The sequence below is a fragment of the Dermacentor silvarum genome, chromosome 1 (genome assembly GCF_013339745.2).
Source record: "Dermacentor silvarum isolate Dsil-2018 chromosome 1, BIME_Dsil_1.4, whole genome shotgun sequence".
NCBI lineage: Eukaryota > Metazoa > Arthropoda > Arachnida > Ixodida > Ixodidae > Dermacentor > Dermacentor silvarum.
In genome coordinates, this window is record NC_051154.1 from 39523923 (window position 1) to 39551758 (window position 27836).

At 46.5% G+C, this 27836-nt stretch overlaps 1 protein-coding gene across 1 annotated transcript in view; it reads right to left on the bottom strand.

Moving 5' to 3' along the window:
• The window catches only part of LOC119460908 (uncharacterized), a 172808-nt gene that overhangs the window by 65873 nt on the left and 79099 nt on the right, over nucleotides 1–27836 (bottom strand). The gene's annotated exons all lie outside the window — the stretch shown is intronic.

Consider the following 27836-nt stretch of genomic DNA (forward strand, 5'->3'; position numbering starts at 1 on the left):
TGGTTACTCATATTAGAACAAACAAACGCAAGAGCAAAAAATTCGAAAAAAAAATCTGCACATCGTTTTTTTTTTTTTTAGTCCATTAAAGTTTTACATCCATCCATCCATCGTTTTTAGTCGTCGATTCCAACTCACACAGAACGACGGTTACGGAAAGACCGCATTATTCGAGGTTATACACGGTTCCAACCGCGAACGTGAATTTCCGACCGGGTCCTTCGAAATGTATCAGCGGCCCACAATACTCATCGCGAAGGGCGAACTGGCCGAAAGACTGTCGCAAGGCTGCGCCAAGTTGCAAGGTCAGCGCTGCCACGAGGTTTTATGTGGCGTCGGGGTGCCACATAAAATACATAGCCACATAGCACCGTAGTGCAGTTGGCTCCATAGTGTGACCATAATGCGCGGTCATTCACAGCGTGTCAGCATTTCAGCACTTTATTTTCAGACCTCTCAAGATTTCAGCGAACAAGGGTACACAACATACAAAATGCGAATAAGTAATGGCACACAATCCTAGTGAATGCACAGGCCTTCCGTGAAATAAATTAGGACATATCTATAAAGCCAATAGGCAATGAAGTCAAGGAAAACATAGGGGCAATTAGCTGTGCTTGAAATTGAAATGGCGAAAATAATGACGAAAATGAAAACTGAAAGCGGTCGAAAAAACAACTTGATGCAGGTGGGAGCCGTACCCGGCTCGCACTGGGTGGGTTCGCCTCCCGGCGGCGGCAAGTTGTTTTTTTCGTCTACTTTCATTTCTCTATAGCTAATAATTCATACACTTGAATTATAATTTTCTCTGTAGGCTTCATATGATATAAAGAAGAAGTTGACATGCGTACGGTAAGCCCACAACAGGCAAAGGCTCCATGAATGCAACGCTTCGTTAAAAATTGTGGTAAATATTCATTTAGGCTTTTCACCATACGTTTGATTTCTAATGGATATTTATTCTACCTTTTGGCACGTGTAAATTGCAATAGTCACCTAACTAGCACGATGCTCCTGGTGGCGAGTAAGGGAGAGGGAGGGAGAGGGGAGGGGGCAAGGAAATGCCGGGAGGTTAACATGACTCCGTCCAGTTTGCTGCCCAGCACGATGGGAGGATGAGTTAGAGAGTGAGATTAATTCTGTCCGCATGGTTAGCCACTCGGCGAGCACGGAAAGCGATATCCACGAAAGTGTCCGATCGAGAATGCTGCCCCCAACTTGCTACTATCGCCAAGCGCTCCGCAGCGATATAACTCTTTCATGCTGTCGGACCCTCGCCTATGAGCGAATCACCCTTTGTAGACGCATATCACCTCTCAGCGCTTGCGCGGTAGAGACAACACTTTCGCCCACAACGAGTCGCACGCGGGCACTGGCGCCGTTCCCGCGACCTGTTCCGCCGGTGCGACCGGCCTCTCCTTTGCTCTCTCGCAGACTGTGTGTAGACGCGAGGCCGTAGAGCAGAGCCCGTCGTGTCCGCCGATCGCGCCCGCGTCCCTCGTTTGTTTTCGATCCGACGCGGTTGGCCAACCTCCGGACAACGAGTGCCGTTCTCCCGCACGCTCCGTTGCTGCTGCGGCCCGGCTAACAATCCTCGCGTGTAGAAACGTCGAACTCGGCTTGATGGCCCGCGCGGCGCTCTACCGGAAAAACGGCTGCGTTTCGGCGGCGGCCGCTCGCCCGGCGCCGTAACTGTTTGCTCTCCTTTTGTTGTCCCCCCAGCACCTTCTTGTTGTGTTACACTTTCCTCCTTTTGTCTTCTTCTTGCCGCTCTTTCGTGCTCCGTTTTTCGGAGGAGAAAGATAGAAAAAAGAAAAGGCCTGGGGGGTTGGACGGGAGGAGAGAAGGGTGCGGTGGGTGGTGGGGGAGGTCCTCTCTTTGGAATTGCTGCTCGTCGCTTCCGGGACGCGCCGTCTCGTTCTTCCGGCTTCGCGAAGTGCGACGGAGCGCGCTCATGATCGGCCCCTTCGGCGAGGGACGTCGAGACGACACCAATACGCGCGCGCCCCGGAACTAACGGCTTAATCAGGAGCAGGAGAAGCAATATAAATAAAGAAAACCGAAGCAAACGCACTGCCATTATCTCAAGGCATAGGCAGCCAGGTTGCAGCGGACCACTTTGCCATTCCCCACACCCGCTCTTGTTACAACGAAACAACATACCCTTCTCGAAGCGTCGCGTCATCCCCTACGTTAATCCGTTGTTCTTAAATTGCTTTGGTTGCTGAGTGGCTTGGCTATCGTCAGTTACTTTCATCGAAGCAAGTCTTTCGCATTTGACATGTCTTGTTAGCATAAGATATTTATTCTGTACTTCCCTGCAGAAGTACCTGTGATAAATTGGGCAAAATGTAAATGACGGTAGTCGCTAGTTTGGCCAGCTCATTCTGCTAGGTTCCCATTATCATCTCTTTCATTCTAATTTTTAAGTACATTCACGAGTGCAGCTATAGAGAAGCTTATGGGGAGACCAAGAGGCACGCCACCACAAGCGTTTATCGCCGACTACCTCTGTAATGTTTACTTTGTGGTTCGACTTTGTTGGCTCTGCGTTGGCAAACAGATCAGCATGCAATGAACAAACACGAGATGAGCTGATTTTAAGGCGAGGTCGACAGCGTGTGATGCCTTGAACGAGTAGCATGCGGTGCATTAGTGTAAATGAAATGAATACCCAGGGAGGAGAAAAGAACGTATGCGTATATTACTTGTTGGACGGCGGCAAATGTCATATGGAGTGATGATGTAAGCGAATCCACTGCTACACCTGGTGGGCGTGGTTGCCGCTTAACCAAAATAAGCGAAGGACATTTCGAGAGGCACTTCAAGCCGAGTATACCCCACGTCGTGCCGGTGGCGGGGTGCAGCTATAGCCACGCTTTGCTCATCTCTAACTTCCCACTATTGAATTACCTCAAGAGAGGAAATATAATTGAGGGAATTCGCTTTCATAAGGCCTAATTAGGCGTCCTGCGACTGACGAACGGGATCGAAGAGTCGCAGCTGGATTCTGCGTTCGCTTTTTTTGATCCTCAAACCGCTGAAATTTATATTTTTTTTATTTGACATCGATTTATCTAAAGCCTGCCCTCATTGAGATTAAAAATATGTGTATTATTTGAGAATTTACTGTCGCGACATTTGTTAATTTAGGAAAAAAAATAATTTTTTGCTTTAGATAGCAAGGCGTGAATTTACTTTTGTTGATTCATGGATTTCTGATGTTAATTTCATATACGTGTAATATATTGCATTAGTTATTGTATTCTGTTATGTATTATATGTATTTAATTTTGTATTAGCAACTGTCTATTTTTGCATTAGGCGCTGTAGGTAAGAAAATAAATAAATAAAAATAAAAATGGTTATTCAGCATTACCTGCAATTTCAGTACTGCAGTATATGACATCAAGTTATCTATACTTCAAGTGAAAAAGCACTTGCTTTCAGTTTTCCTGCAAAATAACTGACAAGTGGAGTAATTTAACCTTGTTTTCAGATCACGGAATCGTCAAAAAAGAAGCACTGTGTTCGTACGCCTTTTTTTTTTTCTGCAAAGGTGCTTTCAATATGGACTTTACATGTTATGCGAGCGAGAACAATAACTGCGAATAACGAACTAGTAGGGATAAGATATTATGCGCCTTTATGACTGAGAAGACTATAGCTATTTAGAGCCGTCTCATTCGGTAAACTATACGGGAACGCATCACGTTCCCTATACTACCGACAGGCGACGATAATTGGGTACATTTCACTTATTTATCTACGATTTCATCTTTAGTTTGTTCGTGGCTCTGTCAACTCCATTGACGAGACCATTAAGTAGGAGGATCACTTCGACCCACACGAATACATTCACTCGCGTTTTCGACCTCTGATCATGAACAATAATACACCACCACTCTCAGCGGGTATAGATCGGTGCAGCCGGAATGGCTGCTATAAAGTCTCCAATTTCTCTCTCGCTGGCGGGAAGTAGCCATGCATATTTATCCGCTGAAAAGTGTACTGTCTTTGATTGAAACTGAATAAACGATTGGAGGACACATAGTCCCACGTGCGCTCTAAATTAGACCTTTAGAGTATTCGGTGTAGGTTTCGGGAATTCCCATTATGGCCAGCGCAAAAGGTCGTGTTTCGGAACTGAAAAACAGCTCTATTACAAAGATTACAATCTGCTTTATGGCAGAGAAGGTACGAGCAATTACCGTCCGAAATAAGAGAGGCGCTTCGTCATGCTCTGGATAAATGGCCCAATATCATCTTCCAGTGGCTTCCGGTTTACTGTGGCATCGTACGTAACCACTTCGCTAACAAGTTTCCCAGGTTAGCCCACATCACCCAGACGTTTCCAATTACTTTGGCGAGGACGGGCGCTGCATGAGAAGTTTATTTGCTTGTTGACACAAAAACACAAGCTTTCTGGAGTTCTCCTGACCGTCTCTGATGGCCGGCTGCGTATCCTGGGGCCTTTGTTGAAAGTGCCAGCTACCCTCTCCTGCGGCGATACAACGACAGAGGAACGCGCGAGTGTTGTGGATGCCAAAAGAGCATGCATTGAGCACCTTTGCGTACCTGTCCTCGATATGACGTCCAGCGCCTCTCGCTCCGTCTTTCTTTCTTGTCTAGCTTTTTTTTTTCTTCTGCTGTTTTTCCGTAATGAAGTCTAATACTAACACGCTCAAGTGCGGACTCTTTTAATGCAGTCCTTATAGTGCACCAGCCTGAGTGAAACATTTATAGCCTATACCTGTACTACATCCTCTTGAACGCTCGCAGTGTTCGCTTCCCCATTTCCCCCTCTTTCTGTTCCCCTTTTCCCTGTGCTTCCCCCGTTTTCCTGTCACTGTTATTGCATCGTCTATTTAGGACTGAGGCTTATTGCACTGTATTAACGCATGCTCGATCGTTTTCATGGCTTGCACGCAGCAGCAGCAAACATCGTCTACATTGTCTAACTTCTGTCTGTATCATTTCGCCCCGTATCTGACCGGTTACATAACTTTCGCCCGAGTTGTCGAGCGGAATCGTGTTTTTCTTGATGTCTTCTTTAGCCGGCCCTGTGAAGGAACCAGTGGCCGTGCCTCAGTGTAGGCGTCGACGCCTCCCATAAGGCACACCGGCGCCAACGCATTTTGCACTTTGTCCGCGGCATCCGGCGCGGAGGAAAAGGGGGCGCCGTGGCTTTGAACATTGTTCGAATCGGTCGCTGGCTGCGTTGAAAGCAGGAAACTGCGCTGTCGTCCCCGCGAGCAAGATTAGGGTCGGCTCGATGTGGGTGTATCCGTGCGCGGATTAAAATCAACTGGGCCACTTGCAGGAAAGTCTTGGTGTGCTCTTTCGTGGAGTCTGATCAATCGACAGGCGTCCCGCGCATGACGACGCGTTGAAAAATGATCGCGTCGCGAAAGCTGCGTGGATAACGTACAGACCGACGGAGGAAAGCAATATGCAAGCGTATTTCGACATCTGTCATCTTAATACAAACGTGATCATTCTGCACGTGCAAACGCGTCATTCTCGTTTCGCACGTGCGTCATCGGCCGATAGAGTTGGTACAACGAAAAAAAAAAACTGTGCCTATCTGCTACATCCGAGAATGTTCAAATTAACACGTTAAATTTTATGTCGAACAATGTCCGCGTTAGGTTTTGTTAACACTGGCGAGGAAACCGCATTCTATTCTACATCTGTATCGCAGGCAGCTCGTCGCGTCAGGTGAAATGTATCGTTTAGCGAGGCTTCAAGCTAAACGATCACAACCACACGAGAGAACAATGGGGAGCTAAATATATCGACAGAATTATCTTTCTAATTGTGTGAGTTGTGAAGCGAACAATATCTCCAATTATATAAAAAAAGAAATATTTATGACGCCCTTTCCACCCTTATAAGAGACATTAATCAACACCCGGCCTTTTCACTGAAGCACCAGATTGCGGTCCACGGGGATATATACCCTCGATATCATACACTGACCAAAGCAACGTGGCATTAAAGCATTACTTAAAAGTACAATTATTAGGCAAGTATTCGGCATTTCTGAAATTTCCGTGCAGAGAACTAGTGCCACGTCAGGTTATATAAGTCTCTTAATAGCTCAATTTTCCACGACATCTTGAGTTTACCTAATATTTTCGCATTCATAAAGGACACGAAGCGTATTAGCGTCGATTTGTAGCAATTGTAGATTGCCTGCAACCGTCTACAACCGCACACGAGGAAAAAAGTCACCATATATTCGGTCAGCTAGGCCTCGTGGTGCCCTAACAGTGGTGTCAGTCAATGCGGACATTAGAGGCCGCTTCTTTTGAGTGCGGAAAGGCTGCAGCAGAAGATTAAGTGAGCTGTGTCCTCTCGTATACATTGCCTGCAGGGCACACCGGTGATCACATTCGCTGATTTTGTACAAGAATTCATTTGCGCTGACGACGTTCGCACGAGCACGGTGCAGACATGCACAATCACTCCTGCCAAGGCCACACGGCATGTGGAAATCGCACATTGGGTAGTAAGTGCGAAAAAGTGTGTACTGCAGGCTGCCCCTGGTCGGATCCTCATAGCCCTCTGTGAGCGCCACGCTAGTGAACACGCTATCGCTGAACGCCACTCCTAGAAAAGAGTGTCGGCATTTGCTCTGAGGAGTTGCTGAGCAGCGCAGTCAGCTCTTTGTCCACTATGCTGCAGTGAGAGGTCAGCCACTGGAGCACAACGCTGTGCAGTGACCCACAGGCAAACGGTGCGCAAACAGCTTCTATAGTTGACAAGCTAGGTCATTAGCGCGTGGTGACTTCAAGGGCATCATGGCTGCACGCTAGTCCGTAAAGACGACCCAGGCGCTGACTTAAAGATGTGGGTGAAAGCCGTACGCGGTGCGGCCCTCCGTGGCAGTGCCAGAAGTCCAGGTATAGCTCAGGTTCGCGCATATAGTATAATCGAGCGCCTCTGCAACGAACGCCTCTACAACAAAATGACCTGTATAAATGATTATGTCCCGACCGAATTCCAATCTTTCATATGTATTGTGAACGCCTCTAACGAAGACCACTACAACGAAATGACCTGTACTCCACTATTCTTATAGAGCACACGAAGCCTATTAGCGTCGCTTTGTAGCGATTGTCATTTGCCTGCAACCGTCTACAAGCGCACAGGAGGAAACGATCGAGTCACCATATTTGGTCAGGTAAGCTCCGTGGTGCCAAATGTTTTATCTATAGAAAAAAAAACTATTTATGAAAGTTCAATACCAATCGGTTGCTTTACACGTAGGAGGATGCAGTACGCTTTGATAGTACGTGCTACAGTCGGATAATGCCCGTAAAGCGTTGTAGTAACCAGTGTTAATCAGTATCACCGTGTATTGCCGACACTTTTGACTGGCACCTGGTTGGCTAAACATGTTCCGAGATGATGTAGTGATGCTGCGGGGCAACTTGCCTCTCTGTACCTCAACAGCGACAAAGCTAGAGAAGGTGCCTTTCTTTTTTGTCACGTGGTAATGACCTTCCAAATTGCGAAACGGTATCGGGGCCATTACGTTGTTGACCTATTGTACCTTTCTGCACTTCGTCTCTTAAATGACCTTATTGGATTCAGACTTTAAACTCTGAGAACGAAGCACCCTTGTTATGGCATATTGTTTCGGAGTATATTGTTTCATATATAGTTGCTCTGAAGTTGAGGCCATGACACTCAGTGGCGTAGCCAGAAAAGTAGTTCAGTGTTATAACGCCCCCCCCCCCCCCCCCCCCCTTCTTTACCCTGCCTTATTATTATTTTTTTTCAGTCCATGTGAAAACACCGAGAAACATCGTGCAAGTAGGAAACACATCCCGAAATGAACAGAATGCAGGCTTCAAACACACTAAGAAATTAAGTCATCACTACGCCACTATTTAGACGCAAATATACCAGTTCGTTTTTTTCTCTCACACGATTTCTTTTCTGTTAGAAAATGTATTTTTGATTCGCTATGCCATTGCCAATTTCCTCTGCAAAGACCTTCGGACCATTATGAAACCTCAACTGAATGTTTGTATAGTTAAACACCATCACACACTGCAATCCGCGTAAGAAGCCGACCGTGGCCGAGCTCGTAAACGAACATCCTATTTTTACCCACTATATATGGAAGTCGCGAAGTGCACAACTCCGGCCCAGCGCAAACGTTTCCGCGCGATATAGGGACAAACCCATCCGCCTACTTTTTTGTGCCGCTGGTGCAAGATGAAGCCGCGCGTGCACCAGCCTAGGCCGTCTATCCTGCTTCCGTGTGCATCTTCTTCCCTCCCAACGTGTAAACCACGCCGAGAAGTGGCGCCGCGCGAGACGTGCATGGCTCGTGAGACGCTGCTACGAGATGCGAACGGTGGGTGGCAAGGGAGCCGCCGTCTAGCCGCGGTGCTTCCGTTGCGACGGACGCACTCGCGTTCGTCACGGCTCTTGCGAAGAGTGGCGGAAACGCGGGCGTGAACCTTGAAGTGGACTACGTGTATAGCGCCGAGGGTGATATTTCCTCCCGCAGTATCTGAGTACACAGGCTCCGGCCCGGGACACCCTGCCTCTGTCCTCTGCTCGTGTTCCCCTCGCCTGGGCAACTGCGTAATACGGCAGTACCGAAGTATAGTGGCTTTCTCCACGGGTGTACCGCCAAGGGCGTCCGTGAGACTCAGCAGGAACGCGCGCCGCTAGGAGAGGGGGAGGGGGACAGTGCATGGATAGGGGGTCCAGCTGGCGTGACGTGCGGCTGGTTCCTTGAGCGGTCCTGTCCTTTTTTTGGGGTCGTCGTGCGTGTCGCGTTTTGTCTCATTCCACGTTAAACAGCGGCGCGGCCGCCTTTGCGAGCTTTCTCTTCGCGTACCAGAAAACGCGAGGAATGCGGTGGAGAATGGAGAAGGCGTGCGCGAGACGAAGAACAATGGGCGCTGTGTAATGAGCAAGTTCAGAGTGCGCTGCACTACCTCGGCGTGGATTCCGGCTGTAACGCGTATGGGTGCGCTCACGGATGTCTGTTTTAGCTTGGTTTGAAGAGGAAAAAACAAACAAATAAATAAATAAAGACAAATAAGGTCAATACGGCAGCTGTTACTGCATTTGCAGCGGACGGAGCGAGATATAAACTAGGGCGAGCAACGTACGTGGTGTGTGTGGGGGGGGGGGGGGGGGAGGTGCCGTATAGTTAGCCGGACGGGCTTTCGCGACTAGTTAGGAGTCACGTCTGACTTTACTTTTTTTAAAAATCAAAAGCAAACAAAAGGGAGAGAGGGAACAGAAGGTAAATGGAGTGAACCGAGCGGTCATGACGTCGCTCACAGCAAAACACCGAAATACCTGCCCGAATGCGTTTGAGACTCGGGACTCCTTCGACATCGGCAGCGCTATAGCGACTACGCTAAGTCTGCAGCTGACAATATTTTTGTAACGATTCAGTATGCGAAAGTGATACAAGAACGAGACTTCAACAGTTGTTGCGACCGCATAAATTATAGCTGCCTATTAATTGTCGTGGATGAAGTGTCGCGCACGGTAATCTCATATATATATATATATATATATATATATATATATATATATATATATATATATATATATATATACAGTCGAAACTGGATATATCGAACCTGCATACAACGAATTATTGTGTATAACGAACAGCAGTGAAACCCCTTGAAAATTTTTGTATAAAAGTTTTATTTTATATATCGAATTACCTGTATATCGAACTTTTTTGTGATACCCTTCAGATTCGATATATCCGGGTTCGACTGAATATATCGTTTTGCCACGTGTTCTACAACAGAATAGTGATTAAACCTCGTGTATTGTCTTGCCTATGCCCCATTAATTTTTTTTTTACAATTTTGTTTCGTCCTTCGTCTCGCGGCTGAACTGTTGACGTGTTTCTTCGCTGCATGCAAGCGTAGTAATTACGTGAAATCACGAGCTGAAATTGCAGCTTCCCGCTTCATACGAAGCGCGCATTGTTGAGAGGCATATGCATGTACAGGGAATTGACCTGGATATTACGCAACGCTTGCGACCGCCTCGTAGAATTACTAAGACGGGATCGCAACTGCAGCGTCGTATGTATGTTGCATGTGTGATAGTGGAGACGTTCATGATTAAACTGAGAGGAGAAAGGGTGAACTTATTTGCAATGGTTTGTTACCTGTGTAACATATTCCGAGACGTGCGATACCATGCGGTTTCCCAACAATATGTAAATAAGTACATCAGTTTTTCGCTGTGAAGTACCTCGAAAGTATAACCACGTTGCGCCTGCGCATCCCTGCGTATATTCGTTGCGTACTGTAAAGGTTGGGGACCGTGGTTCGGAGTCTGGCGCCACACAGAGGGTAGCCATATAGCCTACGCCGTCGCTGTAACTCGAAAAGGGGGTAGCCGGCATCACACGATGGCTAAGCGGATTCACGCCGTCGTCCGTTACTTCATGCCGAGAGTGGCTTGTTTAGGAGGAACTAAGGTTGGGAGGTTGAAGGAGCATTAAAGGGTTTATTTATACATCTTTACATGCACTTAAGGAGCACACATACAATTTACAGGAATATGGGGATTCTCGTTATTACGTGTTATATCGGAGCACTCCCGTAATGACCAGATGTCCGTCCGAATATAAATCGCCGGTCTTCTTCAGATCCCTACACCAGGGGAACCGATGATGTCGGGTTCCATACGTCCAATCAGGTTATCCGAAGCCGTCAACTGACTTCGCCTTCATGGTGAAAGAGCGAAACCGCACGCGCGCCTTCGTTCGTGAGCCCAAAGTGGAAATGGACACAACGCGGGAATGACGCTGCTCGGCATTGCCCCAGTGGTACCAGGGATGATGTCAATTACGTCACAGCGAGATCGCCAGAAGGAACTGCACCTCTCGCGGTTGTTGCACTTCGACTCGTTGAGTGGGTTGGCATGAAGCACCAATCTTTGCTACAATTAGCTGGCTCTCCGGGGTGCTCGTCCTGGGATGCTTGTTATCGACCCCCTTCTAGCTCGCTTTTTGAGCAGTGCCTCGTCGGAGACCTGGGAACAACCTCGTTGTCACGGTCTCAGGAAGAACACCGACCAATTAACCAGCGCCTGATAAACACGGTCCTTTGCAGCGTGTCTCGGATGAAGAATACCACAATGCTGGCGCTGGCCAGTTGCTTGAGAAGACTCGGTCTTGACCGCTTCGCATTGAGGACGCGCCCTTCTGCTGGAATCCATTACTTGTCAGCATTTCAATACGCACGCGGTCTATAGGAGCTTCAGTGCAATGCCGTTCTTGTCAGCATTACATTGACACCGACATCCGCCCTCCGGCTAATGCGCCAATTAACCTCAGCGTTGTGCAAACCGGACATGGACACAGGGGAAGATTGATGTCACACATTCACACAGCGCGTTTGTTCTTTTTCTGTGCCCGTTTACCATTTTCAATGGTTTCGAAAGGATATATCCATCATGCCCGAATCGCAACTTCGTTGTGCTGTTTTCGAAACTACACTTAATTTTTTTCTTACACTTAACGCTCGTCCTGCGTCCTGTGCCATTTTCTTGCGGACGTATGATGTCGCTTCATCTTTACTGTAGCAATTCACTAACTAGACCAACTGTGAGCCCTTCTCAAGATCTGAGTGACTCGGTTTTATTGAACCAGCTGGCGAACGAAAAACAAACTACCAGACCCGTGCCAACCGAGCTTACGTTCTTTTGTAACGAGCGCGCCGCGATGATATCAGTGCATAAGCCTGTGGTTAAGAAAGGGCAGGTGGAACCGCCTAGAGAAAGCGATTCGTATCGCTACGGCACTCCTCTGCCACGAATGCAATCAGGGACTACGATATTACAACGCTTTCATTTGACTGAACCAAGGAGACCGTGCAATCATAATGCAGTCGCGTAAGTACAGAATCAAATAAACGAGGCAGCATGAAGTGTGAATACCGCTACTGTTGGGGGTCTCCTGGCCCGTCATCGTCGTGTGTGCATTGTCAAGCTATTCGGGACATTGAACATTGTACTATACTAAAGTGCCCTGAATTTTAAGCAGAGTGTAAGAGATTAATAGATGAACTCAAGCGCAAGACGGCACCACACTCAAATGCAAGTGATATTTTGTTCCCGCGAGTACATTGGATAATTAGGTGGGAGCTTCTTCGGCTCCTCCTGAAGTTCCTCCGTGATACAGGGTTGGGAAGTGAATGGTGAGCCGTATGGGTCATCGTGGTTCGGAAAACGCGCAGAGCGTTGGACTCCGTGTCAACTTGTTCTTGATACCTGGTGTTGTTAGTTGTACTGCGAAGTGTTTGAGACCGTATCGCGGTTGATAGGTGGCGTTCAGGCGGAGCAATTGCAGGGAACATTTCCACGGCTATAGGTCCGCCTGCATCAAGCAACGTATAAGAAACTTGAAGACAAGCGTATTCGAAGACAACTTCAATTTGTTTGACACCCTGAAGTGTTTGTGTTCCGACTCCCGAGATATTTCTTGTTCGATACGATACTCAGTATGCCAATTTTGCCCTCTCATGTAATGCCGCTGATTGCAGGGAAAATGGGACCGCCAGTATTTGCCATGGCCGAGAGCAGGAACGCAGCTGTTTTTAGCGCTGCCCGGCTTCTAGACTGGTGTGATATACGTAATTAGCTACGTCCCATGAAGGATTCGTCTTTTTGAAGAGACTGCCGCTTCTGAGTGCGAAATTGGCGTACTGAGCGTCCAATTTGACTATGAATATCCCGGAACACTTACACTTAGAAGGATCAAACAAAACGGAGTTGTCTTCGAATACGCTTGTCTTCGAGTCTCAAGTATTAACATATACATGTCATATATCACAATCATAATCATATATCAAAAATTTTAAAATTATTAATTGGTTGACTCTAGTTGTTCGGGAAATTTTTGTCCGCCAAAGCGCATAAACCACATGTGCAAGCAGCAGTTGCTTAATTAGTATGCCCATTTCATTAAGAAATTAATAGTGTAGCTTCGAAGGCCCTGTACATGCAAGCGTTTGCTTCATCTACTCTTCAATACTTGCCTCCAGTGGGTGTATTATAAATGATATCGGTACATAGCTTGCTTAGGCATTTTATCCTACACAAGGCAGGACTTCAGTTCAGGATCGCGATTGCCAGGGTCTGAATGCTTTAACTATAGTCACCTGAAATGTAGCAGTAAAGAGCTCGTGATGCGTTAGTCCGCACGAGTCACGCGGCTTATTAATTCGATTGATAATCTCATTACCGTTCTATACTGCGGTCGCGAGCGCTTCGAAGAACTTAAAGTTGATAAGACGATCCTCCACGAAACGCTGTAAACTTCATCGCCCCGCGGCTGGTCGGATAATACTCACTAAAAAGAGGGCAGATGTCTGCATCGTAAAAGAGCAACTGGGTTCGGGTTACGGTTATCTCGTTGGACGATTCGGTGCTCCTCTGGAGAACCCGCACACTACGAGGCTTTGGTCGGTCATTGCTGATTGCGGACGGAACAACCATCGAAGAGGAACGCGTTCTAACGAAAGACATGCTAGCATTGCTTTCCCCTTTTTGTCGTTATTTTGTACTTTTAGCAATACGACTTCCTCATACCGCCCGATCGCACTTGCCGCTGTGTTGGAAAAACAATAGAAAGAATAATTTTAACACGTTTGGAATGGTACTTAGAGTACTATGAAATCTACCCAGACACTATGGCCGGATTCAGGCGTGGCCGTTCGTCAACAGACAACGTTGTTGACTTGTTAACATTTGTGCAACACCAGAAGGCCTGTAAACGACTATCTGCTGCTCTGTTTCTAGACGTTAAAAGGGCTTACGATAATGTCACCCATGAAGCCATCCTTAGCGCGTTAAAAGCAGTAGGACTTGGTGGTAAGATATATATGTGGGTGTGCAGCTACTTACAGCGGAGATCATTCTACGTGCACACAGAAAATGGTTGGTCCGACATCCGAGCATTACGGTAGCCGAGGAGTGCCTCAAGGCGGAGTGCTTAGCCCGACGCTTTTCAATCTAACCCTCATTGGATTAGTTGACAACCTGCCAAGTACCATACGACTTTCCATCTATTCGGACGACATCTGCATTTGGGCATCAGGTGTAACACGACTTCAGCTTCGCGCTCGGCTTCAGAAGGCAGCCACAATGACATCTTGCTACCTTCGTCAACAAGGACTTGAAATTTCATGTGGAAAGTGCGCAATGGTGGCATTCACCAGGAAGCCAATGTCTGCTTACGGCATATCAATTAAAACAGACAACTTATACCACACAGCAGAAGTCACAGGTTCTTAATTGGGAGTCGTACTTGACAGAGAACTGTCTTGGACTCCACTCCGCACGTGAATTACATGAAAAAGCGGCTGACTGCTATCTGTCACCTGCTCAGGTTCCTTGCAGGAAAAAGTATTATAGTATTATATACACGGTATGTTACAGCTGTACTTGGTGTTGTTCGTTGGATTCCTGCGGTACAGCCGGCCTGCGATATCCAACACCTGCAAGACTAACCTGCGTACGATTCAGAGCATTCAAGCCCAAGCCCTTAAGATATGTCTTGGCTTACCACGCAGTGCGTCAACGGCTGAAACCATTGCCATTGCGCAGGACTACCCAGTCACGACGCAAATTACCGTTGAGACAACGCGTACGCATCTCAGACACTATGCTAGGACCCCTTCCCACCACCTGGCGAGCCTCACCGCTGAAAGGCCGTGCTCGACATTTAGCCCTACTGTCAGTGCACATCGTGCGTCGTTTACTTCAGGGTACGCACCTGCGGCCAAGCCAGTGTTTCCTCCGTGGTGTTATCTCACTGACCGAGTGGAACTTGCCAAACTTAAGATTTACACGACTGCATCGATTAAACCCCTCACTGCAACTCCGACCTCTATTCGGACTTCCTCGACGTGAAGCTTCTCTGTCGCCTTTGGTTAGGAGTTGCCTTCACAAAGGCATACTCTACATTAATTGGAGTGACCGACAGTGCAGCATGCGAGGTCTGCGGCACCGACGAAACTATCGACCACCTGCTGTGCCACTGTCCACGATATGCCCCAGAAAGACAAGAACTTGCTAACGCGCTAAAAAACTGGACAATCGGACGCTTTCCGTGCAGGTGATGCTGGAGATCGTCGTCGGAATCGCTCGTCGGCCCATAAAGCGGTGAAGGCACTTTTGTGCTTCTTGAGGACGACGGGCTTGTGTCAACGTCTGTGACTATTAGTGCAATAACACACGCGTCAGAGAACTCCACCGCTAATTTCCTTCTTTCCTTCCCTCCTCTCTCTCCCTGTCATCTTTGCGTTTCCCTTTCCCATTCCCCCGGTGTAGGGTAGCCAACCGGACGTTATTCTGGTTAACCTCCCTGCCTTCTGCCTTTCTCTTTCTTCCTCCTCTTCACGATTCACGCGCTATGGATTTAGGACGGCAATATTTTCTTAGAGAACAATGATAACGTCCACTTACGTTAAGCAGAGATGAAGTTTTCGCTTACCTATGGTCACTCATTAGTGCCTTCAGATGGCGATGGAGCCATGTGCGTGAGCAGTGACTATTTGAAAGAAGTAACCATGCATACAAAACGGCGCTGTTATCGTTTCCGCAATTCTATCCACTAGTCTCTGCAGTCTCTGTGAAGACTGAACAGGCCCATTGCGCGTTTCGTAACAGGCTGCGCGTGTGCGTCGTTTTCATCGCAGACGTAAACGCGTACAGGCCTGGACGGCACGAACGCAACGAACCGACGTTTGATGCGCGCCGAAGGGGGCTATTAGAATGCCACGACCAGGAGGAATTGCGCTCACTGGCCGTGGTATTAGCCGAAGCGTGACGAAATTGTTATTCGACGGTGCCGCCGTGCGCTCAACGATGGCGACGTGGCGCTGGAGAAAGCTCTTCGCCGGATGGCACGCTCCCATTGTTGTATGCCTCACGACGGCACGCGAGCTGCCATACACGAAAGCGCTGGTGACGCAGTGAGGTGTATATGTGTCCACCGAAAGCACAAGTGTTCTGTGTGTGTGTGTGAGTTTCGCACCCTTGCGAAATGAAGACTTGGCCAGGCGACTCGGGAGCAGCTGGAAACGCCGACAGTGGTGCTTGACTGACTCGTGATCGGCTGCCTCTACCTGTAAGCAGGCCGAAATATATTAGGCTTAGTAGCAGTGAAAACCCACTTCTGATATGAGTGACGGGGCCAATAACTTCCGAAAGCAACACAATTACATCGAGAAATGCCGTAGCAGAGGATTCCGGAATAACTTCGATCACTAGGGGTTCTTTAACGTGCACCCAGAGCACGGTATACGAGCTTTCTTGTACTTCCACCTCCCATTGGAATGAAGTCGCTATAGCGGCTGGGAATCGAACCTACGACTCGGCAGCACAATACTATCGCCACTAAGCGGACGCCGTGATGGTTCACTTCTGATAAGGCTTCTAGTTCACTGTACTTCTGATATGAGCCATGTTCTCATTTTTACACGTGATTACTGTTCTTGATTAGCTTTTCCAATTTACCCGCCATTTACTTATTAGTTCTTCAGCTTTCTTGCTTTACTGTTGTCTTGCCATCCCTTCAGCGCCTGACCTTTGTTTCTTTTTTTGGCTTCCGGTCTTAACTTTTACAGCCATCTTGACAATGCAGGTTTCGTATCTACTTATATCGCGGTCGAGGCTTGCCTCGTCGTGCTAGAGCGCAACTACTCAAGCTAAGGGTTGGCTGTGTGAACGTGCGCGAACGTTTATACAGACAAGGACGTGTGGCCAGTTCATCGTGTATGTCTTGCGGTTGCTACGAGACACTGCAGCACCTGATATTGGAGTGCCCCGCTTTCAGTAGCGCAACGCATGTCGCTAGTGAGGGACTATCATCTCCTTGGCCTGCGGTGTACGACACTAGACGAATGTTTGTACCCCAGTGTTTGTACCCCAGTGTGCGTCTCGACGCGATCAAGCTCATCGCGCTCTCCTTACTTTTCGGGAACCAACTTATGTTCCCGTTTGTAACTTAGAGACTGCTGCTGTGTGTGACCTGTACTGTGTGTGTTCTGCTTTATCTTTTGAGATTTGTGATCTTGCTGCTCTTTCTTTCCTCTTTCCTCCCCTTCCTCCTATATCTTAAATTTCTATGTTTCTGTCTCCTCCTTTCTGAAGAGCAGGCAGGCGTTGTGCCCCTTCCGGTGGCGTTGTGCCCCTTCGAGTGTCTATATGTTTCCAAATAATAATAATAATAATAATAATAATAATAATAATAATAATAATAATAATAATAATAATAATAATAATAATAATAATAATAATAATAATAATAATAATAATAATAATAATAATAATAATATTACGCAGTCATGTATTATATCACCCTTAAGTTCGATAATGCGACCACGCACGTCCCTCGGATGTGTTCTTTCAGAAAGTTCTTTCTTCTCTCGTCACCGCAGACGTTCATATCAGCGTCCTCATTTTGTGCACTTTTGCACACTCTTGCCCACTCCTAATTTGATATTTTGCCCTGCAGCATAAATAGAATCGTGCATATCTCGCATACGTATACACTTGCTGGTTTTATTCAATAAATTCCAACAGGCGATGAGGACCATAAATCCTCCGATGATGGTCCTGCAGGTGGCTTGGATGTAGCCCTACTTTAGGACTACATCGACTGACCTCAGTGACCGATTGTGGGTGTGATGGGCAGCCCTACTTGTCCAGTTTCAGTTTATTATACATTTTGTTACAATAAATAATATACAGACAAGGGTGAGAGGCTGCAACGAATGCAACGATCTTGATCAATTCTTACAATAATAAAAGCAGAATACAGATCAGAAAACATGAAAATAGAATAAATAAATCACAAAAATCTAGTGAGACCACAAAGCAACGCTAAGGAAAAAAAAAGTTACATACACAACCAAAGTTACATACACAAATCAAGTGAGAAAAATAACATTAAAACAAACTTAATCAGGGAGCAAATATCCCTTCAGGTGATACTTAAGTGAACATAAGGTCGAATACGATTTAATCTGCAACTTCTAGATCCCAGTTTGTACGTCATTTTGGGAAAGCATTAGAGGAAAAATGGCTTCGGGTTATAATGCGAATGGCCTTATTTTGTGTGTGCTGAATAGAGGAAAGATGACAGTGATAAGTATTACCCCAGGAAGCAATACCATAAATGATATGACTATAAATGAAAGCGAAGTGTAATGATAATAGTGCTTCTTTGGGAAAAAAAATGCACGTGATTTGAGAAGTGATCTTATGCCAAATGCCGTTTTTTTTTGTTTTTGTTTTTGTTTAGTGAACGCAATGTGACGAGAAAACTTAAGGTTCGAATCTAATTTAATGCGGGTTTAAGACTCATAATCGGCGGCAGTAATGTCATGTCCATTAAGGGTTATTATCTATGGATGACTTAAATATCATGCATTGTGTTTTTCTATGGTTTATAATTAGAAAATTAGCATTACACGATTCAGCAATTTTAGACAGGTCATAATTTAGTTTCAAAATTAACGAAAGTAATGATTTATCTGAGAGTGCAACAGTCGTACCATCTGCATATAGTATAGATAGTGTATAATTAAAGCAGTCAGATAAATCATTCACATCAATGCAACATAGCAGTAGACCTAAAATAGAGCCCTGGGGCACTCCTTGGTTAATAATGTTGCTTTCAGAAAAGCCCCCACCTGCACACACTGTTAGTTATCGATTAAATAGGTAGCTCGATTAAATTTAGTTCTGGACCAGTTATTCTAATAGACTGGAGTTTCGCAAACAAAATGTTATTGTGGTGGATTGCATCAAACGCTTTAGTAAAGTATAAGAAAACCGAACCAACAATGCAACCGAGATCAAGTGAATGTCTAATAAAATCAGTTAATGTTAGCAAAGCCAAGTTAGTCAAATTTCCTGAATGAAAATCAAATTGACCAGGTTTTAGTAAGCTAAATTTGTCAAGGTAGCTGGTATACGCTTAAGTAATAACTTCCTAACGACTTTACTAATTGAAGGTAAAATACAGATAGGACGATAATTGAAGACTTGAGTTTTATCGCCCCTTTTTATGAACAGGGATGACCTTTGCTTTTTTGAGACAACTAGGGAATATACCAGATTTGAATGTAAGGTTGAATGAACTGTTGAGAATGTCTGACATAGCCTGAGCAGCAAGCTTTAAATGAAATGTAGAAATTCCATCTAGACCAGGGATTGTTTCACTAAAGTTGAAACCTCTTCAGTGGTTACAGGAAACCGAAAGAAAGAGTGGTCGCACGGGCTAGCATAATAATCAGTAATTACGTGGTTCGTCATCATCATCATCATCACACCATCAGCCTGTATTTATGGCCACTTCAGGACGAAGGCCACTCCCTGCGATCTCCAATTACCCCTGTCTTGCGCTGATTCCAGCTTACGCTGGCAAATTTCCTAACTTTATCACCCCACCTAGTTTTCTGCCGTCCGCGACTGCGCTTCCCTTCTCTTGGTATCCATTCTGTAACTCTAATGGTCCACCGGTTATCCATCCTACGCATTACATGGCCTGCCCAGATCCATATTTTCCCCTCTTAATGTCAATTAGAATATTGGTTACCCAGTTTGCACTCTGATCCACACCGCTCTCTTCCTGTCTCTTAACGTTAGGCCTAACATTTTTCGTTCCATCTCTCTTTGCGCGGTCCTCAACTTGTTCTCGAGCTCCTTTGTTAACCTCCAAGTTTCTGTCCCATATGCTAGCACCGGTAGATTGCAATGATTGTGCACTTTTCTTTTCAACGACAATGGTAAGCTCCCAGTCAGGATTTGGCAATGCCTGCCGTATGCACTCCAACCCAATTTTATTCTTCTGTAAGTTTCCTTCTCATGATCAGGGTCTCCTGTGAGTACTTGACCTAGGTAAACGAACTCCTTTACAGACTCTAGAGGCTTACTGGCGATCCTGAATTCTTGTTCCTTTACCAGGCTATTAAACATTATCTTTGTCTTCTGCATATTAATCTTCAACTCCACTCTTACACTTTCTAGGTTAAAATTCTCAATCATTTGTTGTAATTCGTCCCCATTGTTGCTGAATAGGACAATGTCATCTGCAAACAAAGGTTGCTGAGATATTCGCCGTTGATCCTCACTCCTAAGCCTTCCCGCCCTAAGAGCTTGAATACTTCTTTTAGGCATGCAGTGAATAGCATTGGAGAGATTGTGTCTCCTTGCCTGACCCCTTTCTTGATAGGTAACTTTCTACTTTTCTTGTGGAGAGTCAAGGTAGCTGTGGAATCTTTATAGATATTTGCCAAGATTTGCATGCATGCCTCCCGTACTCCTTGATTACGCAATGCCTCTATGACTGCTGGTATCTCTACTGAATCAAATGCCTTTTCATAATCTATGAAAGCCATGTAGAGAGGTTGATTGTAGTCCGCAGATTTCTCGATTACCTGAGGGATGACATGGATGTGATCCATCGTAGAATATCCCTTCCTGAAGCCAGCATGTTCTCTTGGTTGACTGAAGTCAAGTGTTGCCCTGATTCTATTAGAAATTATATTGGTGATTATGTTATGCAATACTGAAAGCAAGCTAATGGGTCTATAATTCTTCAATTCATTAACGTCTCCCTTCTTATGGATGAGTATAATGTTGGCGTCCTCCCAGCTCTCTGGTACACTTGAAGTCGTGAGGCATTGCGTATAAAGGGCCGCAAGCTATTCAAGCATGATATCTCCTCCTTTGATTAAATCTACTGTTATTCCATCTTCTCCAGGAGCTTTTCCCCTGGCCATGTCTTGCAAGGCCCTTCTAACTTCATCCCTAGTTATAGAAGGAGCCTCTGTATCCTGTTCATCACTACTTCGAATGAACGCGCAGCTTGGCTGCTCTAGGCACTGTACAGGTCAGCATAGAACTATGTCATCGAAATTGCTCACGATATTACCCAGCTTATCTTTCAGTGCATACATCTTGCCTTGTCCTATGCCAAGTTTTCTTCTCACTGATTTCATGCTGCCTCCATATTTCACTGCTTCCTCAATCTTTTCGATGTTATAATTTTGAATATCCCTTACTTTCTTCTTGTTGATCAGTTTTGATAGTTCAGCGAATTCTATCTGATCTCTTGAGTTTGACACTTTCATGCTTTGTCGTTTCTTTATTTGGTCCTTTGTTACTTGGAGAGCTTACCTACTGGTTGCCTTGGTGCCTTACCTCCCACTTCAATTGCTGCTTCTGAGATCAACCTAGTTACGGTTTCATTCATTACCTCTATGTTGTCTTCATCTTCCTGTTATAAAGCTGCATATTTGTTTGAGAGCACCAGCCTGAATTGGTCTGCTTTTACCCTTACTGCGTCTAGGTTGGCCTGTTTCTTCTTGACTAATTTTATTCTTTCTCTCTTCAAATTGAGAGAAATCCTAGACTTCACTAACCTATGGTAACTGCACTTTACCTTACCTAACACTTCTACAACCTGCACTATGCTGGGATCGGCATAGAGTATGAAATCTATTTCATTCCTTGTTTCTCCATTAGGGCTTTTCCAGGTCCACTTCCTGTTGCTGCACTTCCTGAAGAAGGTATTTATTATTCGTAGCCTATTGCTTTCCGCGAATTCTACCAACATCTCTCCTCTTGCATTCCTAGAATCGATGCCGTAGTTGCCAATTGCTTGCTCGTCAACCTGCTTTCCCCCCACTTTTGCATTGAAGTCGCCCATGACTACAGTACACTGAGTTTGCACCTTTCTCATTGCTAATTCAACATCTTCATAAAACTGTTCTATTTCTTCATCATCGTGACTGGAGGTTGGGGCGTAGGCTTGTACAACCTTCATTCTATACCTCCTATTCAGCTTTATTACGACGACTGCTACCCTCTCATTAATGCTGTAGAATTAATCAATGTTGCTCGCTATGTCCTTATGGACTAAAAATCCTACTCCGAATTCTCTCCAATCTGGAAGACCTCTGTAGCAGAGGACGTGGCCGTTAGTCAGCACTGTATAAGCCTCACCAGTTCCTTTAGCCTTACTAAAGCCAATAATATCCCAGGCAATGCCTGATAATTCCTCATATAGCCCTGCTAAGCTAGCCTCACTCGGGAGGGTGCGAGTGTTGAACGTTGCCAGGTTCAGTTTCCAGTGGCGGCCTGTCCGGACCCAGAGATTCTTAGCACCCTCTGCCGCGTCGCAGATCTGACCGCCACCTTGGTCAGGTGATCCGCAGCCGCTGTGGACTGAGGGCCATGGGTTAATTACAGGAGTCATGAGGGAGGTAGTGGCCGAATACTGCACCAGGGAGGCCAATTCCTGTTCTGGTGAGCCAGTAACTTTGTTGAAGCTTAGTGGGCCTTACTAATTTGGTTACTAGTATAGCCCCTCTAGCGCCCGGCAATTTTTTTTTCTATTTTGCCGGTGTCAGGCGCCACTCCATGACTGAACATGTAGTGGACTGGATGAGGATTTGAACTTACGACCTTCAGATAAGAAGTCCGGTGTTCTACCTCTGCACCACGCCACCAGCAGTATTACGTGGTTAGTGTTATATATTGTGTGGGAACCCTCGGGTCCCATGACCGCCGCACGCGCAGCGAACGTCGCGGCAGACGCATGCGCGCCGTGGAGAGTTGGTTGATGCGCAGGCATGCGCCAACCGCGGGGGTCGGTGTGTCGAGGCAGAGGGCCGTTGGCATACCCCCATTATCCTGACAATTGTTGCAGGAAGAAAGCAGGCCCACGAGCGTAGAATAGTGTATATTTACAACTGATGTATATGGCGTTCAAGCAAAGGCCAGAGTCTTCGTCTTTCTCTCGTTCATATCGCCTCCTTCTTTCCCTTCACCTTAACAATATTTCGTAAACGTATAATTATTGAATACACTAGCAATGCAAGGCGATTCAGTGACAGCTACACTGTTGTAAATTACTTTGTCAATGGAATGGGCGCATTGCGGTAGGTTCAAAAACTCGTTAATTAGCTGCCATTATTTTTTTTTGATTAGACGTATTTCTCGAGAATTCATTTTCATAATAATGCTTTTTTGGCTTTTTCAGTACTCAAAATGTTACAATATTTCTTATAGCGTAACGCTAAGTCACTATTGAAATCTGTGTTTTAGTCTTCCTATAAAGGTTTTCTTTTTTTTTTCTCATGCTCACAAGTAGCCCATTAGTGATGAAAGGATTGTGCGGAAAATATTAAAAAAATTTTGCACTTTACAGTGACCGTGTTAGCATGAAAAATAAAGAGGAAAATAACTGAACTGCTTCTTCCGGATCCGGAGGCTATTTGCTGACGAGTCAATGTTGTCAATTGCATTAAGTTATTCTTATCAAAATGAGATGAAAAATAACGGGAGTCTGACCTAGGAAGGTCGGCTTTCAAAGTGACGAAATCCAAAATTCAAAATGACGAAGTTGTTTACGCTGCTAATACTTTCCACCTCCGCCCTTCTTTCGTTTCATCTCTTAACCCCCTTTCCCCTGCGTAGGGTAGCAAACCGGACGCGCGCCTCCTGGTTAATCGCCCTTCATCCTCTCTCCCCCCTCTCTCTCATAACCGTCATCATTCTACTAATCATGCTTTGTACATGTGGTGGCGCCTTGATGAGCACGTTCCGGGGCAACACCACGGTAGGTCAGGGAGAGCATCTGGGCGAAGGCAAGAAGGGAACTCCGCGACGATGTCATATCAGCCCTTCTCCTTTAACCAGACTGGCCAGAATGCTGAATTAGCTAGACTTTTTTTCACAGATTTAAGCCAGCAAGCACTGCGAGGTCTAAATGGATTCAAAATCTCGCGACACGTGGCAGTTGTCACGACCTGAATGCGATAATGTTAAGGAAGAACTACCCAGCGTGCATGCTCTTCGCGTATATCTTATAACTCGGCAGTATACCACACTGGGGTCAAGCAGAGTGAAAACCGCATTCCTCCGTGTCCATGTATGCTTGTGCTGCAGGCATTCAGAACAAAAAAGACTGGCATCACCCGGAGAGTTATGTCCTTACCACTGGCGTCCTGTATGCAGCAGCGTAATAGCAGGCACCATCCGCCAAACTGCTGCGGTTTTTAGGCCAGCTTCGGAAGACAGACCCGAAGGAATTCCGGTGCGCAGTTCACAACAGCGAAACCACCGAGGCGCGTGTACGTGTATACGTATATGGGTAGAAAGCGTGCGGTATAAGCTCCCATCTCGCTAGAGTCAAGCGTTTGAGAGCGTGACGACGCATTTAAAATTCGAATTGGACTCCCGTGCCTCCTGAGTGCACCTCAGGAGGGAGGAGGACGAGCGTAACCGTTTACGCGACCGGAACTATTTTAAATCCTTCTACTATACCATGGCAGCGTCGTTCATGCGTTGCGTGTAATTTTTGTGAACAAAACACACACCTTTGACTCGGGCTGTTTCATGTATGCCACGCGGAAGTCCAAATGACGAGGAAGTGCACACCACGTCGATACATATATTTTCCGTTTCGTTTACGGACCTGCCAGAGCTGCATCCTTTTATTGTCGAGCACCCGCTCATCTGCGTCTCACACCGCCGTCAGAGTCCATTCCCACGAGCACTGCCTTCCGTGACGGCACACATTTCTCCACCAGCAGGAAACAGTTGTGCGTCCTTTGTGGGCGTAGCGCAGGCGTAGGCTCTGACGGCAAATCTTTGCGATGCTCAGCAAACGGGCTGAGCTTACGCGAACCACGTTTGCGATTGAGAGGCGGTGGAAATGGTTTACGGCGCTGATGCTAAAGCTGGACTGTTCCAGCCCCGACGAATACAACGACGCTCCCAGTTTCCCGACGTTGCTATTATGTGTGTGCCGTTGAGCCTTCCTTTCTGGGAATGTATGGATAACAAAGAACATCGTTGAAACTGCAAAAAGTCACTCGCCCTCCTGATTACTGCACTGCTTGATACGCAGCACCCCGTACTACTCATAGCGCTAGCTGAGCTGTCTTTGTTCCTGTGTGCGTGTATAAGTGATTGCGGCTCAGCGATTTGGTCGTCGTTGCCTTGACGAGCTTATTGAAGAGTTTTGCCTCGCCAGAGGCAGTGTAAGTTTAGTATGATGCTGACCTCTGCTTTCAGCACGCATGCTTCTTTGCTCGCGAGCGAAAACGCGGCTCTGCAGACGTCGACATTCATGGCATTAGTGACAAGTGTACAAAAAAAAGAGTTCGATGTTTCTGAGAACTGATGTAGCCCATCTAACTGCAAATTGCAGGCTTTTCAAATATATGTTTACCTATTTTTGTATTAGCAACATTTTTTAAGTACTTATTCGCCCCATTGCAAGCAGCTTAGAAGCTGGAATCTAGCGAACGTTATTTAAGATGGAGAGAAAGTTGTCGGCAACAGCGTGGATCACAACTTTCTAACATGAACGTAGCATAACGCATTCATGTCTAACAGACTAAGTTCTTTTCATTATCAGTATTATCTGTGTTCTAGGCGATGTTGGCGCCTGTAGGCCGTGGCGGGCTACTCCCCTTCTCCTAACTCTCCCACACACACACACACACACACACACACACACACACACACACACACACACACACACACACACACACACACACACACACACACACACACACACACACACACACACACACACACACACACACACACACACACACACACACACACACACACACACACACACGCACACACACACACACACACACACACACACACACACACACACACACACACACACGCACACACACACACACACACGCACGCACGCACGCACGCACGCAGCATGTCCCTCGCGAACATGACACTATATATATATATATATATATATATATATATATATATATATATGAGCCACAAAAACATGGTAACAAAAGGCAGCACGGAATCAAGAATATGTTTGAATCTAAAAAAGAAAGTATTACATCCACAAGTATAGCGTTTTGCCGAGATGAAAGCTACAATAATCATGCAGATTTAGTAACGCTCACATATCCACGGTCGTTCAAGAAACTGTACGAATGGGCGTGCAGCACTATTTTGCAATTGTTCTGATGGCCACACACTATACGCACTATGATATTTTGCCCAATGACATTGGCTTCCTATCCATAGTATGTATCTTCGCGAGAAGCATCTTGCGGTGAGTATACAGCATAATTTTTGCAGTGCAATCGAAGATGCTCTGTGTCTTCATCACCCTCTTCACATAAGCCTAGCAGCGCATCAGTTTTTCATATATATATTTTACAAAAAATAATTCAGTAATGCCAATCCGAAGTCTATGTATTCTTTCAATAAAGCAGTTGGTTTTCATGGGTATAGCGAATTTAATGTTGGGAGTCTGCCTTTTCATAATCTTGAGCTGTCCGGACCATTCGTGAACCAAGGTTTATTTAAAATTCCGCCACACAGTTTGTTTAAAAAAATGTCACAGTTTCGCCCTAAGGGCGAAGCGATGAATGCGATAGCAACACAGCAATGTCATACGAAGTAAGGTGAGCGGCTTTGGTAGCAATATGAATTGTAGTAAACATGAGCTGATTAAGTAAGCAGGTGTGCTGCGGCGTAAGTAGACCGACATGAAGAGAGACTCGATGACCACGAGAAGGCGCGTGTGAAACGGTGGTGTTGATGAGAAGCGCTTCCCGTGGGCAGCGCGTGCGAAGGGACACACCTGTAGCGCTGCACTGCCGACCCGGGCAGCATTGCATGTGTAGCGTGCGTTGGAAAATGTGGCCCGACTATTACTAACTGATTGAAGAAGCGTGGTGTGAGCGCGCACAAACAAACATGAATAGATCACACTGAATGACTGCAGACAACGACCGTCAAAACGCTGGCAGCGAGCGGATATACGTATACGCCGCAGGAGCGGGCGAAGGTACGTGCGGTCTATCGCTCCAACGGAAACTGAGCGGCGAATGCGCATAAAGGTCAGAGCGGTGTGGAGATAAGAGACGGTGCGGTCGAACGAACGACGAGCGCGGTTGTTGGCAGCGTAGAAGTGCGCCCCCCCCCCGCTCCTTCCGGCGCTGGCTTCCCGCTTCCTTGCTTGCGCGTGGGAGAGATAAGAGACTGTGCGGACGAGCGACGAGCGCGGTTGTTGGCAGAGAAGTGCCGGCGCTGGCTTTCCGCTTCCTTGCTTGCGCGTGGGAGATTGAGTGCGTTCACTCTCCGTGATAGCGCGCGTCCCCGCACGCTGCCTCTGGGGCATACGGCGCGCGGCGAAGATTTTATCTATACGGAACCTCACGGCGACGGCGACGGCGACGCCGACGGCAGAAATCCGGTTGAAGTGTCCATATAATTGCTATCGCAATAAAAAATGTCACAGTTTCGCCCTAAGGGTGAAGCAATGAATGCGATAGCAACACAGCAATGTCATAGGAAGTAAGGTGAGCGGCCTTGGTAGCAATATGAATTGTAGTAAACATGAGCTGATTAAGTAAGCAGGTGTGCTGCGGCGTAAGTAGACCGACATGAAGAGAGACTCGATGACCACGAGAAGGCGCGTGTGAAACGGTGGTGTTGATGAGAAGCGCTTACCGTGGGCAGCGCGTGCGAAGGGACACACCTGTAGTGCTGCACTGCCGATCTGGGCAGCATTGCATGTGTAGCGTGCGTTGGAAAATGTGGCCCGACTATTACTAACTGAATGAACAAGCGTGGTGTGAGCGCGCACAAACAAACATGAATAGATCACGCTGAATGACTGCAGCCAACGACTGTCAAAACGCTGGCAGCGCAACGTACCTTCGGCCGCGCAGCGGGCGAAGGTACGTACGGTCTATCGCTTCAACGGAAACTGAGCGGCGCATAAAGGTCAGAGCCGT